Below are 16,241 nucleotides of genomic sequence, written 5' to 3'. Positions count from 1 at the left end.
AAGAAAAGATCTCTCAATCACGGGGTAATTGTCATTTAAAATAACACATACTCCTTCCGGAGAACATCGTATCGTAGCCCTGAAATGTTTGAGCATATCAAGACCCACAATATTATCTGGTGTGTTTGAAGAAAGCAAAAATGGACATGAAGCAGTAAATTTGTCAACATGAAATGCAAGTGGTGGTGATAGTGGGCTAAGGGAAGGTGTTCCATCGAACCCTATCGATGTGATAGTTAAGTCAGACATGGAAGCCCTTGGAACCAAGGGCCTTATTTATGAAGGCCTTGCGCCACCGGTGCGTCACTTTTTCCCATGTTAAAAGTGACGCACCGGCGGCGCAAGGCCTTCATAAATAAGGCCCCAAGTGTTTAGACAAGGCACTACGAGTAGCTCCTGTATAAACCAGAAATTGATCAGTAGAACCCAAAACATGTGCTGTAACATAGGGACCCTTCTGATCTACTGGAACTTCAACTGATTCCTTACCCCATCCTAGGCAATCCTATGCATAAACTGAATCTTGTAAATTGGACGGCACATAATCGGACATTTGATATTTATTTCGCCTGTCAAAAGTATTAGACCCATCCTGTTTATGCATATTAGAATCAAACCTAGCAAGATCATTCATGCTTCCTCTAGGTCCTGAATATCCTGAAGGATTTTGCGTTTGTCCCCGACCACGTGGATAATGCTGAGCAGGCAATGCTGGACAATCAGGAGCTTAATGTCGAAATTTCCTGCAGTACACACACTGGTCAACAGCCAAATTTGAACGAGTATAAGAAGAAAAAGATGAACCATAAGATCCATGTCCACCTCTATCATTACCTCTAGAAGGCGGACCATAAGCCTGAGACAACATAACCTTTGTTTTTAATTCTTTAGTCTTCTTATCCTCACTGCCCTTTGCTTCTAACTCCTGGCGTTCATAATACTGACTCTATGTCAAAATGAATTCCCTTTGGGTTGTTTTAGGAAGAAGACACCAATTCTTACAGACTACTAGACAAATATCATTCACTCTTAAGGACCTTTCAATTGGAGCAATGCAAAATACAACAAAAACAGTTCTATAAAAACAGAATGGATTCAAAGTGACAATTTATTCATATAAAAACCAAGTTAAAAACAAATATCAAACACATTTTCTATACTTTTAAAAAGAAATAGAATTTGGGAAAACAGACAGTAAAAAACGGAACAAATTAAATACACATTCTAGAACTAAACCTAAGCTATTCCTAAAAGTAATAAGGGAGGTGCAAAATCAAGGTAAAAGTTCTACAACAATTAGAGTGATCCTTGTTCATTGTATATTGCACTTCTCCCCTTAGCTCAACGCGTTTCAACGGACATTAAAATACAGCCGCCTTCATCAGGAGTATATTGGCTGTCTTCCCAAAGTTAATTTCTGAAAATTAAACAAATTGTATTTTAGATTACAATTGCATAATGAAGTATAATAAAAACAATGCTGTACATCACAAAAATGAATCCATAGTTAAAACAGAAATGACAAAGTTAATAAGAACAGTGCTCCAAAGTATGTTCTTCTACATTCTAAAAAAAGAGGAAGAAACAGTTACCTAGAAACACACCCAGAGTATAACAATGTAACAGTGTCAACCAATAGTATCCTATTTTGTAGAGCAAAAAGACATACAAATGCATTGTGAATCATACATACATCAAAGAGACATAACCTACTCCTTAAACAAAAAAAGGGTACAAATATACACCACAAAACATTACTCCTTTATGAGGTAGTTTTACAGGCAGTTCATAATAGGGAACACCATTCTCCTATACTTTTAGGACGTTATTTAACGTTTCATTGTGGTTCATTCTGGTGAATGGTGTTAGACCCAGTAAGCAAGAATTTACTAGGGTGAAGAAAGTTGGCACGAACCCCACATAAGCACGGTATTCGCACTACCAATACTGTACCGCTAAGCTAAAAGCAGTTGAAAAATTCAATAAATAGACAAATAGGAGTATACCTTATTTCAATACTTGCGGATCTTTCTATGACAATTGACGTCCACACAAGAGTGATCGGCTATTACTTGAGATCTAAAGTGACAAACACAGGAGCGACATCAATATGAATTCTATCGATATTAGAACTAATCGCTACACTCCCTTAGAGTATGCTACTTACATTGTATTAATTCTTTATCGTGATCCTTGCAGTAATAGGCTTACGCTGTAGATGAATCAGCCGTAGAGGAAAACGTATCAATCTAGGGTCACAATGAGAGTGACAGTAAAATGTCTATTTTAATTTTTATTATTATTTACACCACAGTTCATAATACTGAGCCATAGTTAAGAGAGAATTTGGAGAAGAGGTAGTCCATGAACTCTCACTGGCCTTTAGGCGACTAGCTATTCCTGGCAACAGGTTTGCGACATATTTATCGATGAACAGATGACTGTCTGTGGCATCTGTCAATGACTGGCCACTAAAATCGTGAATGCCTCTTCAAAGCGTGTGAAGAAGTCAGAAACCGATTCATCTGCCTTTTTCTTGCAAGACGCTAATACAGTCCAATCTATCTTTTTAGGGGGAATAATCGTATTTTACCTTACTATTATAGCTGCGAGAGGATCTAAAATTAACTGACACGGTTTCTGTACGGGTTCTCTTTCTTCATCCATTCGTTCTAAATCTTTCCAATCCGCACCTAAGGCTGTACTTTCATTAACTTTACGAACAGTTCTCCACATATCCAGGGGTACTATCAATCCGAAAAACATGTCAATATCAGGCAAAGTCATAGTACAAGAGCTAATAGCACCCTCAACTTCCTCATAAAATGCGTCTGGATTCTTTTGTGGATCAGGTAATGCAGTTTTAAGTGCCATTACATCCGCTCTATTCCAAGGAGTGTAAACCCAATTATAAACAAAATAACCCTTTGCATCAGTAGAATCTTTATCATCACTAGTAGCTGCACCTCTAGCAGGAACATACAAAGGTGCGGCTTCCTGCATAAGTCTCACATGAACTACAACATTCTTATCAGTCTCAGAAGTAGAATCTCGTGCCATGTTAATCCGGGATGTTTGTGCAGCTGCGTCTGCTGCCTTTTTCTCCTCTCGCAAATGGACTGCATCAGCACGTAGTTTAACCTATCGTCTGATTGTGTCAGCCACCTGTGAGAAGACAAAAAGACCATCACGCATTTGCTTACAGTCATCTGCTACATCAGTGGGCTCCAATTCCTCAGAATATTTCCTAAACCGCTCAATGACCTCTGCGGCAAATACCTCGGTAAAATATATTTTCTCCATTTCAAGCCAGTCTTTCATTCCATCTAAAAGTTCAGAAGCAGGGGCAACACAACGAACAGCTTTACGAGCAGCAGTTCTAATCTCAGACGCACGCTCAGCGGTCAACATTGAACTAGTTTCCCGTGCTTTCTCCTGCTCTGTAGGAGAGTCTTCCTCTGACTCATGAGGAGCAGAAGGAAGAGTATAAGGAGGCGGAGAACGATCTAACAAAAGAGAATCATCTTGGGGTTTATTAAGGATAGGATAGAGAGGTATATGAACAGCGTATTGGCCATTTACCTGTAAATTACGCTCCCTATCGTCTCTCTTTTAGTTCCTTCATTTCTTAATTTTTCATTTCTAACGCTTTCGCATGAATATTCTTACGCTGTTCTTTTTCAATCAAGGCTTGCTCACGTCGCTCACGCACTTCTTTCTCCCACATTCGTACACAGTCAAACATGTCTTGCCTAGCCTTTCGCTTAAACATTCGTTGTTCCACATACTGAATCTTTTGTAAATCTAATGACCCATACATAGGCCAACGCAACTCAGGATCCTTACGAGTATATTTATTCCATAATGTGCTGTACATTATATAAGAAATACCATACTTAATATGCATGTCCCTATTAGGCGTCCCTTTCGGGGGAGCGGTTGTGCTTCATGAAGTCTCAAACTGAAACCATTACAAAAGCAACAAATCCTACGAAGTGTGCTAGAAACAGGCATGCCAAAAATAGTGCAGAACATGCAGTATTTTATCCAAAGTAGCACTTAAGGTACTTCTGTACGACGTGCCGTTCAAATCAATTCAAAACAGAGAAAATTCTCCTCATTACCTGCCTATATAAATTGCAATTCATATATCAATCACTTACAAATCCAAATTGGCCAATACAATTCCACAAAGCCACATCAAGCGTTGCACAACGACCTTATCAATCCCAGGCGTCAAACCAACAGCAAGAGTTGCAGCACAATAACGCTTACCAATCACTTGGTGTCCAGATTCCAACTGCCAAGTTCTTAAATCGACCAAACAGTCACTGCACGGCGAATCAAACGGAAGAGATCTCAGTCGAGAACTGGCACCACCTGGATGCTCAGATCAGAAAGAGAGGAAAAACTCAATGGTTTGAAAAAGACACGGGTCTCCTTGGGCAATGATCATTCGTAGCGAGATTCCAATCCTTCGTTTCGACCACTCCTTCGGGCAGCCGAGTCACCGATGAGCCCCACGAGGGGTGCCAATTTGTGGTGGTGGGCCTCAGCAAGGCCTACCAGTGCTAGGGGTTCGCCCTTCTCTGCACAAAGTCATCAAACCAATAGGAAAGCAGTTGGCACGGAAACTGGAATATAAAGCAGAGTACTTTATTAACCTTATGAGGTGGAACTACATTCACACAACACCCTTCGGTAATGTATGAAGTAGCACCCTGATTTGAAGGAGCCTGGTCCTTTTATACCCACATAGGGGCTCAAAAGAAGGCGGTACAAGTACAAGAAGAAGGTTTTAATTACATATAAGGTCATACAGAAAATGTACAATCAACAAGTGGGAGGAGCTAACAGTTGCTAATGCTAGTAAACACATCATGACAGTTACAGACTATAACAGCTGCAAAGACAGCTGTAAGCTCAACTGAGCATGTGGAGAGCAGAAGAGGCTAAATATCCCTTGTCACTAGGCAAAATACAATAGCAGACAACAGAGAGGTAGGACAGAGCACATGGTGAGCACGTGGTAGCACATGGCATACAAAATAGCTGCCAAATCCAAGATGGCTTCAGCTAGATGCTAACCCAAATCGCTGCCAAATTACAACAACAACAAGGATCATTAATTTGGTAAATGGACATTATTCACAAAGGGCCTGCAGGAAGACACTGGTTGTCTTTCTACGTCAAACTCCAAACCACTTTCCATGACACTTTGGATAGAGAGTAGCTTGGGTTCAAACATAGGTTCATAAATGTGTGTGAAAATATCCTGCCTCCACCCCAGCTCATTTTAATGATGCCAAGGCAATATGTAAAAACATCTATACATCTCTTTCGGTTTTACATGCACCATTTACTACACACTAGGTCCCAGATTTAACAACTTTTAATGCAACACAGTACAGCAACCAGATGGAATTCTCTGCTCAACGAAGAAAGTACAGTGCAGAGCCATGTTGTTTGGGAGTGGCCTGCTGATGCTGTCAACCCCTGCACTGACACTCTAAAAGCAGCTATGCACAACCTTGCAGAGGGAAATGAGCGCTGTCTAGCATAGGATGTTCAATTGAAGCATACCCTTTCAGTAAAATGTCCTGCATCTAAACACACATAGAAGGATTGTACACACTCGATGCATGGTGTGCTCATCAGCACACATGCAGTGTGTGGGATTTTTGGAGAAATTATAACATTTATTCTTGTTAGTGCCTACTTCAAGAAGGCATTCATTTTTTATGTAAATCCTGGTTTGGCTATCTTAGTATATTAAGCTTTGTGTACAAATGTATGGCCATTAACGGTGGTTTGTCAAAGTATCACCTCATTAATGCCCCCTTGATGTAATCTTATGCAAATTAGGGCTAAACTTTCTTTGTAGTACGAAAAGGGCACTTTTTCAACACCTAATGCATTGGAAAGTAAATGTCAAGTGCCTATTTGTGCCACTTTTCTCTGGTGTAAGGCCATTAGTTAATGTCGACCCAAGTGTCAGGCACAAATCAAGAACAGTTATCAATAGTCTAATAGTGGCTGACAAATACCAGCATGCCCAAACATCCTGTGTATCCAGCTGTCAGAATGTTTCCTCAACATGTCCATAAGTCACTAAAGGGTGTGTTCAATAGTATGTGGACTGGCAGGAAAATGTACTATTACCACACAAAACAAATGTAGTGTCCCAACATTCATCATCATGTGTCGACCACTGAGCCATGGAGGCTGACAGTTAATATAATGGGACAACTGATGTGGAAGACAATAGCCTGGTAAATTTAAACTTTGAATGGCAAAATGTAACAATTGACATATATGCAGGAAGCAGAGAGGCTGTCAAATGGATTAATAGAGCTTTTATTATAGCGTGAGAGTGGGCAGGTTTACAGGGGTACTCCAAAGGACCATGCTCAGATGCCGGGTAAAGGAGTGCAAACACATATAAGGAGAAAGACAATGATGGCCTCCTAATTGGATCAGCAAAGAAAAGTGGACAGAGCTGGAACAGACTAACCATAGCCACTGACATAGGTGGTTCAGGGTACAGTTGGGTGCTGGCAACATGTACATAACTGCCACACGTTATCAGTTTAAAAACTACACCAGAAATGTGCAGAATGGCATGAAGCACAGCCTTCTTCAGAGGGAAGGATTACTCAACTACGTTAAGCATAAGAACTGATACAGTAGTGATGGACATGGTGCATGAACAGCAAAGTCCAACATTGTTGGAAGAGGTGATGAATAAAATGTTACAGTATTGCATTGTGAAAAAATATTGGTCTCACAGTCAAATGTCATATTAACCCTCTCCAATGATATGCAAAAAGGATCCATAACAGAGAAGCAGATCATTTTGCTTGAGATGCACAAGTTATTTGTTTCTCTTACACGACCCCATGTAGGAGGACTAGTGTTATTACAGGCTTTTATTACATGCTAACCTGATACAGAATAATGAAAAAGAAAGTGGCAACAGAAAACTTGAAAGAATGAGGAGAGAACATTAAAAAGAAAGCTTAAACAAAGTATTCAATACTGATCTGTGGCAGCCATTCTGAGAGGTAGATGCAGCAATTGCATGTTTGATGCCAGAGGAAAGCCACACTCAGCTAATTCATCCCACTGTCTGTTGCAGACTGTGAAGAGCAACTGTCCTTCCAGAAATGATCCACCCTGGAACTAATAAATGTCCACTTTGCTTGATTCAAAAACCTGTATCCAATATTTGTACATCTTCTAAATCCTAAAATATCAAATCCTTTGTCATCCTTGAAGCCCTAAAGATTGTAGAGCAATCCCTAGTCCTCTCTAAGCTGGACTATGGTAGCACAACGATCACTGGTATTCCAAGAATCCACCTTATAGCTAGGAAATCGACACTCAACGCAGCTGCTAGAGTTCTCTCCGGGGAGAGACAATATGATCACATCACTCTCACACTTAAGAAACTCAGGGGCATATTATCAAGGGGGTTTATCTCCGTTTTTTGGCTTTAAAAGCCAAGAAAGCGGAGATAAAATGATCTCCCTATTACCTAGCTGTCGCTAACTGGTGTTAGCGACAGCTAGGTAATAGGGAGATCAGATAGCGACCATCTTGGACCCCACTGTGCATGGCAGTGATATTTATCACTAATGACATGCAAAGTGGGCCTGCCAAGATGTTAGCAACTGGAAACAGTCGCTAACATCGCTATCTCCTATTACCAACTTTTGGAGATATTCGCGCTAAGCGCGAATATCTCCGAAAGCTAACACCTGCCCTGAGCAGTTCTTAGCCATGTTATCCAATGGAAGGTGGATAACATGGCTAAGAGCATTAGCTCGGTAATGCATGAATATCGCGGACTTTTCAGCGATATTCATGCATTGCGGCCGATTTTTATCGCATTTGCGATAAACCTTGGTAATACCAAGGTTTATCTGCGATAAAAATCGCCGCAGCTAAGCGGTACACTTTTGTCTCTAACCAAGCAATAGCGATAATTATCGCTATTGTTTGGTAATATGCCCCTCAATTGGCAACCAACTGAAGCAAGAAGCATATTTAAAATGACTTGCATAAACCACAAAGCTCTCTACACTGGAGAATAAAACCACCTATCAAACAAACTATCAAAAGCTGGCCAAAAGAGACCTCGCCAAAGTGTCAAGACTCTACTCCTAATTCCACCCAAATTTAAGGAAAATAACTCACTCACCCGTTCCTTCTCTGGGAATGGTCCTAGAATTTGGAACTCTCAACCACAAGACCTACGTGACAATCATTCCTATACTTCAGGAAAAACCTTAAAGAATTTCCTCTCAACAAATACTTGAACTGACCATCCTAAAATATTTGACTTGCCCCTTCCTTCAAAGAGTCCATACATCTCTACCTCTGAAACTTTTCATTTATTCTGCCAACCCCTGTTTCAACACACCATCGCTAACTCCGAACTATAGCAACAATCTATACTGTATATTATTTCCGTGTATATATATTGCTGTATGCATACATACTATTTTTCTTGTGTATTCTTTGTAAATGCTGTCTGTGCAAAATGTGTAAAACGCTCTAATGCCCTCGGGTCAAGATCACGTTATATAAAACTCGAAAAATAAATACAAATTAAATTTGAAAAAAAAACTTTTACGGGTCCTCTGGTGAAGTTGTCATGTACCAAATACTTTGCCTGCTAGTTACTCAGCACTTGCAGATACCTTTTTGCTGACTCTTTAAGAATATTTGAATAATCTAAGATTCTTTTGCTGGTGTTTTGTATTGATCAGCGGCGGTTTTCTTTCAAGGGCGGCGGGGCTCCGCCCTCCCTATCAACTCGGCTGGCATAGAAGCAAGGGATTTAAAATGCTAAGTAACAGCAATGTTACTTAGCATTTTAAATCTCGAACCGGAACCGCACTGCCGATCAAAGCCCCGGGCCATCTGTCATCTGACCTGCTGCCTGCCTGCCATCAGTTTAGCACGCACTCGAGGCAGGCAGCCAGGCAGGCCAGGCAGGAAATGGAGGCAGCGCGTGGAAAGATTTGTGACACATGCGCTTTGCGCATGTGTCACAAGTTAATGCAAAAAGAATGCCGGACTCAGTGTAAACAACGGGCGCATTAGGTGCCAGCCCGGGAACATAAAGAATGGCCCTTTCGGGGCCCGCCCAGAAATGACGCAAAGCAGGCACATAAATTTACAGCAGCCTCGGGCGGGTACAGTGTAAGCCCGAGGCTCAGGCTGCATTGAAGTCCATGGTGTACATGAAGGCTGGGGCATGATGACGAGTACACCCACACCCCACCCTTTGATCAGTCGTCACTGGAGGGGGTGGGGTCATACATAACTGACCCCAGCATTCTAAAAACGACTCATTTGGGAAAGGTAATTTTTTAAATTACAATAATCATTACACTGAATGATTATTGTATATAAATTTTTAACTTTATTTAGAAAAAAAAAAAACGCTGGAAGCATTTTATTTATGTCACAGAGTCATGAGACTTAACTCATGACCCTGTGACGTGGTGTCACATGCTGCACTGAGTAGAGCTTTCACTTTCATCTTGAAAGTGAAAGCTTTACTGTTTCAGCTCTCTCCGAACCAGTAGCTGCTGGACAACAAAAGAGAAGCACAGCCAGCCAGCAACTAGCATCAACCGGCTGACTGACCAAGACAGAAGCTGCCTGATATCTGGGGTAAGTGTGAAGTATTAATTATTGTTCTTTTAAATTATTTTTGCAATATTTCCATTATTTAAATATACTACTTTGTAATTATTTTAACATATAGCACACTCTAGTCTAGTATCATGACTCATGAGTGCATTTAAATAAACTTGCAAGGGTTAATGTGTCTCATGCAGTGCACTTCATGCAAAATGCTATGTAATATGCAGATGACAGATTTTTATTTTATGAAACTAGATAAGTGAGTTACTGCTTTGAATACAGAGCTCATTTGGTTATGTACAGTCCATACATTTGAATCCTTCCCATATAGCACAGTGAGCTATAAACAACATGCAACTCTTCAACCTTGTAACCGTTACTTACTTTTGTTATTCAACCTGTACATTGATTTACACTCTTCATTTATTGTCAATATATGTGTACATGTGATCTAAAGCGCTTTGACACCCTACATGTGGATGAGTAGCACTATAAAAAGAAATAGAAACAAAATAGTGGTATTTAAATTTAAAATGTTTGCAAATATAAATTCAAAAGCAAGCGTCTTATGATGTGATAAGCTTTAAGCCTTTCTTTCTGCTCCATTGCTTCAAATCAATTACTATTTAAAGCAAGACTACTCACCCGTAGGGTCTCAAGGCGCTGTGTGTGCGGGGTTGAGGGGAGGGGATCTGCGATTGATTTGACGAGCCAAGTCTTGAGGTCCTTCCTTAATTGCGGATGTGATGGTGATTGCCTGAGGTGCAGAGGCAGGACGTTCCAGAAGTTTAGACAAGGATCTTTCTCCAGCACTGGTCTACAGATGTGTGATGGTGGCCTGCGCCAGTTGGGCGGAGTGGAGATGTCAGGGGAGAGTGTAGAAGCAGAAGTGGTGGTTGAGCTATGTATGTCTGGCGTTGTGGAGGGATTTGTAGGCATGAGTGAGGCGCTTGAGCTAAGGTAATTCTTTTGTTGAAAGATAGCAAGTGAAGGTCCCTCAGGGAATATATGACGTTATATCGCATGCCAACACAAAGAATGCCATTATAACACGGTTGTATCAACACAAATGCTGTTACAACGCATTACCATTGCATAGCACACTTTTACCATGCATATGCCTTTACCACGCATGCCATTACAAGGCAAAGACATGCGTGGTAAAGGCATAGACTTGGTAAAAGGGGTTAAGGTAAGTAATTGTGTGTCTCTGTTTGTGTGTGTATATATATATATATATATATATATATATATATATATATATATATATATATATATATATTAATACCCCCAAGCAACCCCAAAATTACCCTTCGTACCAGTGCCAATAGCCCTACCCCCTTAAAATTCTAAAATTACCCTTACCACCCTAATACCCATACCCCCTAAACCCTAAAATTACCCTCACCACCCCAAAACCCAAACCAACCCTGAACCCTAAAATTACCCTTACAACCCCAAACCCTAAAACTTTAAATTACCCTTGGCACCACAAAATCCAAATTTGTCCGAGCCCTAAAATTACCCTGTGCACCCTAAAATCCAAACCCACCCTAAATCCTAAAATGAACCTTGGCACCCCAAAACATATACCCATCCTGAACCCTAAAATTAACCTTGGCAACCCAAACCTATACCCCTAGACCTCAAAACCCAAACCCACCCTAAACCCTATACTTACCTTATACTTACATGTAAAACACATATGCTTTTACCATGCTTGCCTATACAAAGAAATTCATGTAAAGGCATGTGTGGTAAAAGTATATGCATTATAATGCTTTACATTGTAATGCTATGCATTGTAATAGCATTGCGATGTAATGGTATTTGCGTTGTGTTGGCATGCGTTGTATTGGATATTTCCCTTCTCAGGTGGCCGGTGATGTGGCTGCGGCGTGGGATGTTCAGGATGAGTTTGGCGGAGGTGTTCTTGATGTTCAGCAGTTTCTTATGGAGTTTCTGGGTGGTGCTGGATAGAGTGCTGACAAGCTCATGGGTGACAGTTTTGTTGTACTCACTGGGGACACACTGGAAGATTTCATGAAGTAGATGGAGCATGTGGAAATAGGAGGAATAAACAACATTGATTTGGTGGTTTATTGAGAGAGAGAAGTCCAGGAGGTTGCCAAGGTTTCGCACGTAGTCAGTGGGCGTGTGGGGGAGGGGGGGGGGTTCCAAGTGCTGCAGACCCCCTCTTCCTGGGCCACCAAGAGTCAACCAAGGCAGAGGGCGTGGCAACACTTGGGGGTGGATCCCAGGTTGAGGACTTAGGTCTTGTTTGAGTTAGTTAAGCTTGAGGCAGCTGTCCTTCATCCTGGTGGTGACTGCATTTATCCTGTTGTGGAAGTTGCTCTTGGCAGCTGTGGGTTCTTCTGTGAGGTAGAGAATCAGCTGGATGTTATCGGCGTAGGAGACAATGTTGAGTCTGTGGTTCTTGACGATGGCTGCAAATGGGGCCTGAAGAGCTTGGGGCTCAGGGAGGAGCCTTGAGACCCTTTGCAGCTGATCTCTGTGGGTTTTCAGTTGAATGGTGGAAGTCGTACTCTCTGTGTTCGGCCGGTGAGGAAGGAGCAGATCCATCTAGGGCTTTGTTCCGGATGCTGGCATCGTGGAATCTTGTGCAGAGGGTGTGGTGGGAAACGGTGTTGAAGGCGGCTGAGAGGTCCAGCAGGAAGAGGGAAGCTGTTTCCCATTGGTCGAGGCATTTGCTTTTAGGTTTGAGGCTCCAGATATCTCCTTGGCCCTTTAACTTCGGCCTTTGTTATGGGCCCAGGTGAAATCTGATAAGCTGCTGCCCCCCTCCACTTGCACATTGCAGCTCGGAATGATAGCAGGCAACGTGCAGCAGCAGGCGCTGCTGAATGTGTCAGTTACAAATGGGGTTTTTGTTTGGCTACGGTATACACCTAAGCCAAGCAGTACCCACCACCACTCAGGTTAATTCAGATGCAAGATTACCTGTGCTCCTCGTCTGGTAGCTTGGCGCAGAGGAGGCTTATCAAAGAGGCAATGTGTAAAGTATTTCTGCAACGCATAGTAAAGTAACAGTGAAAGACAAAGCAAAACACTCCACACTAGTTCTAGAAAAATAGACCATCTTTATCTAATTAAAACCAGGCCTAAAGGACAGCACTTCAATAGTCTATCAAGAGTTATGCCAGTACTAGTAAAGTTAATAGCTCATCACAGTGCTCAGGAAACTTTAAGGGAATTACAGTAATCCTCAAATGAGCCCACCGGCCTCCTCCGCCTCGAAAAGATTTTCAATGCAGTGGGGGTTGAAGTTAGCCTGCACAGGCCTTCGGGACAGTACCTGGGGCTTGGAGTCACTGCTCTCGTTGTCGGCGGTCTCGCATACGGGGTCCACGTGGTAGGAAGAGGAGTTGGGCTCTGGCTTGGCCGCTGGAGCACAGGCAGGTCTGTGGCCCCATACTGCTGTGTTGGTGGGCATCACACATGGAGCTCGTGTTGGTAAGAGGTACAGAGGTAGGCAGGACTGGTGTTCAGCCGCAGTAGATGCAGTCTTGTGAATCTTCGGCCCAAAGAGCCTGGAGAGAGCGAGCTCAGATCGTTGTGTTGCTAGGCAACCAGAATGCGCTCACGCCACTCGGTGCTCCCGGCGCTGACTGAGGGTAAAGGTCTACACCGCTGCGGTATCTTCAGAAACAGCAGTGTCGAGTACGACTAGTAGCAAAAGGTGACTGAGCGCCAACACAGTAGGCGCTAGACAATGTGAGTGTGTCTGGTGGCCCAATAACATACAAATAGCCCTGATTCTTCCATAACAGGAGGAAAGCTAACAAGTTCTTGGGAACTTGTAGGATATAGAGGCCCAGTTGTCCCTCATTGCAGAGGTAGCAGGGAGCAGGCCAACATAGCTGATCAGAGTGCATAGGCAGTACAGCAAAGCAAGTGACAAAGGGGCAGTCCTTCCTAGCAGCGTTGTACATCATAGTTGCAGAGTCTCCTCCAGACCCCAAAGTGAACCAATTTGGGGATGCTACAGCGAGGTCCAGTACTAATACCAAAATGTCTTTGAAGTGGGGGAGACAACAAAAGACAGCAGTCTTTGATCCTCAAAAGGCCCCTGCCCTTTCTTCTCTGGCTCCAGGCACACTACAGGCGGTTATATAGCTATTTGTGTTGGAATAGGCATAGCCCTATTCAGGTGGAGGTGTCAGCCCCTCCCTCCTTCTATGTTTAATGAAGTCTTAGTGCAGTGCTATAATTTGACTTGATAATGTCAAAGCTTTCAAATGTTAAAAAGATACACTTTTAAAAATTTTGAAGAGCGTTCACTTTCACATTTGTAGTCCTGTCAAGTACCACTCATTAGTGGTCATACTAGTGCTGGTGTCCGCATCACCACACTAGAATGCTTTATTCATTCAAGCTATAGCACACCTGGGCCCTAACCACCTTGCATGCTTTCTGAGTAGCTGCATTTAGGCAGCAAGCACGCTGGCAGTAAGTGCATCGTGGTCATGAAAAGCATGCAGTCTGTCCCACTTATTTTCTTGCCAAAATCACATTTCGGCACTGCCTGGAAAAAATAATCACCAATCTCTTGCCAAACTGCCTGCTTTCCAACAGTGTAAAACACTTTCTTCAGTTAGCGCAAGTCATAAACAAAAAGAATTCCTGACCCGGCTGGTAGAGAATGCTCCACGTAGAACCAAGGGGTCGCCCTATGCCAACTGTTGTTTTCCAGAAAGGCGATGGACTATAGGCTACTTAGAGGTGGCAGTGGCCTTGGTGCTGAAAGTTTTCAACCTTGGGGTCTGGTTGCTGGAAATGATCACTGGCTTATCTGTCCTTTGACTCTCTAGCCCCCTGAATGTAGCCGGTGTAAAACCTTAACCCCTTCCATCCTGATGACGAACCCCAGCCGTCATGCACTACGGTGCTCGTGTGCTGATGGGCTGGGGTTCGTCACTGTTCATGTTGTTTACAGCACACCAGGGGAATCGCGGCCGCATGGAAGGGGTTAACTCACCATCCCTCCTCTAGTCACATGAGGTGTTCCCATACCTCTGCTCACTACTTCAACAGGATTCTAGAGTTCGGGCCAGCGGCACAGGTGCTCACTGCAATGCACACATACTCAAACATACACACACATTCGTTCACATAGATTCATGTTTAAACATGGGCATGCACTTCTTTGCAGAAATATTCAACTCTACACAAAATTTCACACATCACCATGCTTGCAGAGACCCAGGAGCTCACTTGCACTCATGCACATTCCATTAAAAAACACCTGAATTTATTATTTTTATTTGTTTTGTGTAAAACATTATTATACAGGAAGCACATTGGCTTGAAACATTACATGAATGCAATGTAATTGCTGGTAATAATTATTGTTTTAATTCTTTTAGCACATGAAAAATTGGAGTTAAAACTGGTTTGATATAATCACATTCAAGATCAGTACTGAGAGATATCAAAAGAGGACAAGTGGTAGTTCTGACTCTGCAGGACATTGATCAAAACTCAGCTTCGTGGTCCTTAATCTCAGGCCACAAGGTAGGACATGGTTCTCTATTTACGGCAAACGTCCACATTCAGCTGCATATGGATGCCAACTGTGTGGTCTTTAGGTGTGGAGGACTGCCTGTTGGCTTATCCTAGCAGAACAGTTCAGAGAGTGTGAGCTTGTAGCGAGTTGAAAGTTCAAGGGAATCATTTTTTGTTTTTCATCATAAACTATGAAAATTCCCAAAATGTTGATTTTGAAATCTTTTAATTTGTTTTATACATTTTCATTTATTTAACTGTGGCCTGATAATCCCTTACTATCCCTTAATGCTTTTCACCCTTAAAACCTTTAAACCCCAAACTGCCCATATATTTTATCCTTTCTTCCTGCTTAAAAAAGTACTACTCTAATTCATTATAGCCCTCTACTACTACTTAGTGCTACCCTAAAATCTCCTAACTATCCCTTAAAGCTAACTATACTTGAATTGTTAAAATGCATTGCTAGTCTCCGGCCCCTTTACCCCACCTCTTTTTAAATGCTCCTGTCTACTTTAGGAGGATGCCTCTTACCCCTAATCCCAGTACACTCATCTTTGCTCTATAATGCATGGCATTTTACCATGTTTTAGGCCACTGTTTATTTTCATTCTAGTTTTTTCAGTCGACAATATTTTTTACAGCAATGTTTTTCAGCCTTTTTTTTTGCACACAATATTTTTACTGCACACAGAGTATGTACAGTGAGTTGGATATATAACATTGATCTAATGTGTTGTGACAGTTCTGCATGTTGTCCATTTAGTAATAGGATCACTGATAGGATTAGCACTGTCTATAGGCTGTAATTTTAGTCTGTCTTGTGTGTAAAATAGGTCATTTCATCAATGTGTAGAATATCAAAATGGTCTAACTGCAATGTTAAACTCTTAATTGAAAAAAATATGCATTTATTTTGCTGTGTTGGGTACAGATGAGTACTGAATATATCAGAGATCTGCCTAGAACCCTTTTAAAGGGTATTGCTCACTCTTTTGAAGACATTTTTCAATATGTTGTGTATTATTTGCCATCTAAAGTCAAGTCAAAATTTA

Source organism: Lissotriton vulgaris, chromosome 8 (genome assembly GCF_964263255.1).
Source record: "Lissotriton vulgaris chromosome 8, aLisVul1.2, whole genome shotgun sequence".
NCBI lineage: Eukaryota > Metazoa > Chordata > Amphibia > Caudata > Salamandridae > Lissotriton > Lissotriton vulgaris.
The sequence above is the reverse complement of the archived record's forward strand: the minus strand, read 5'-3'. Positions refer to the sequence as shown.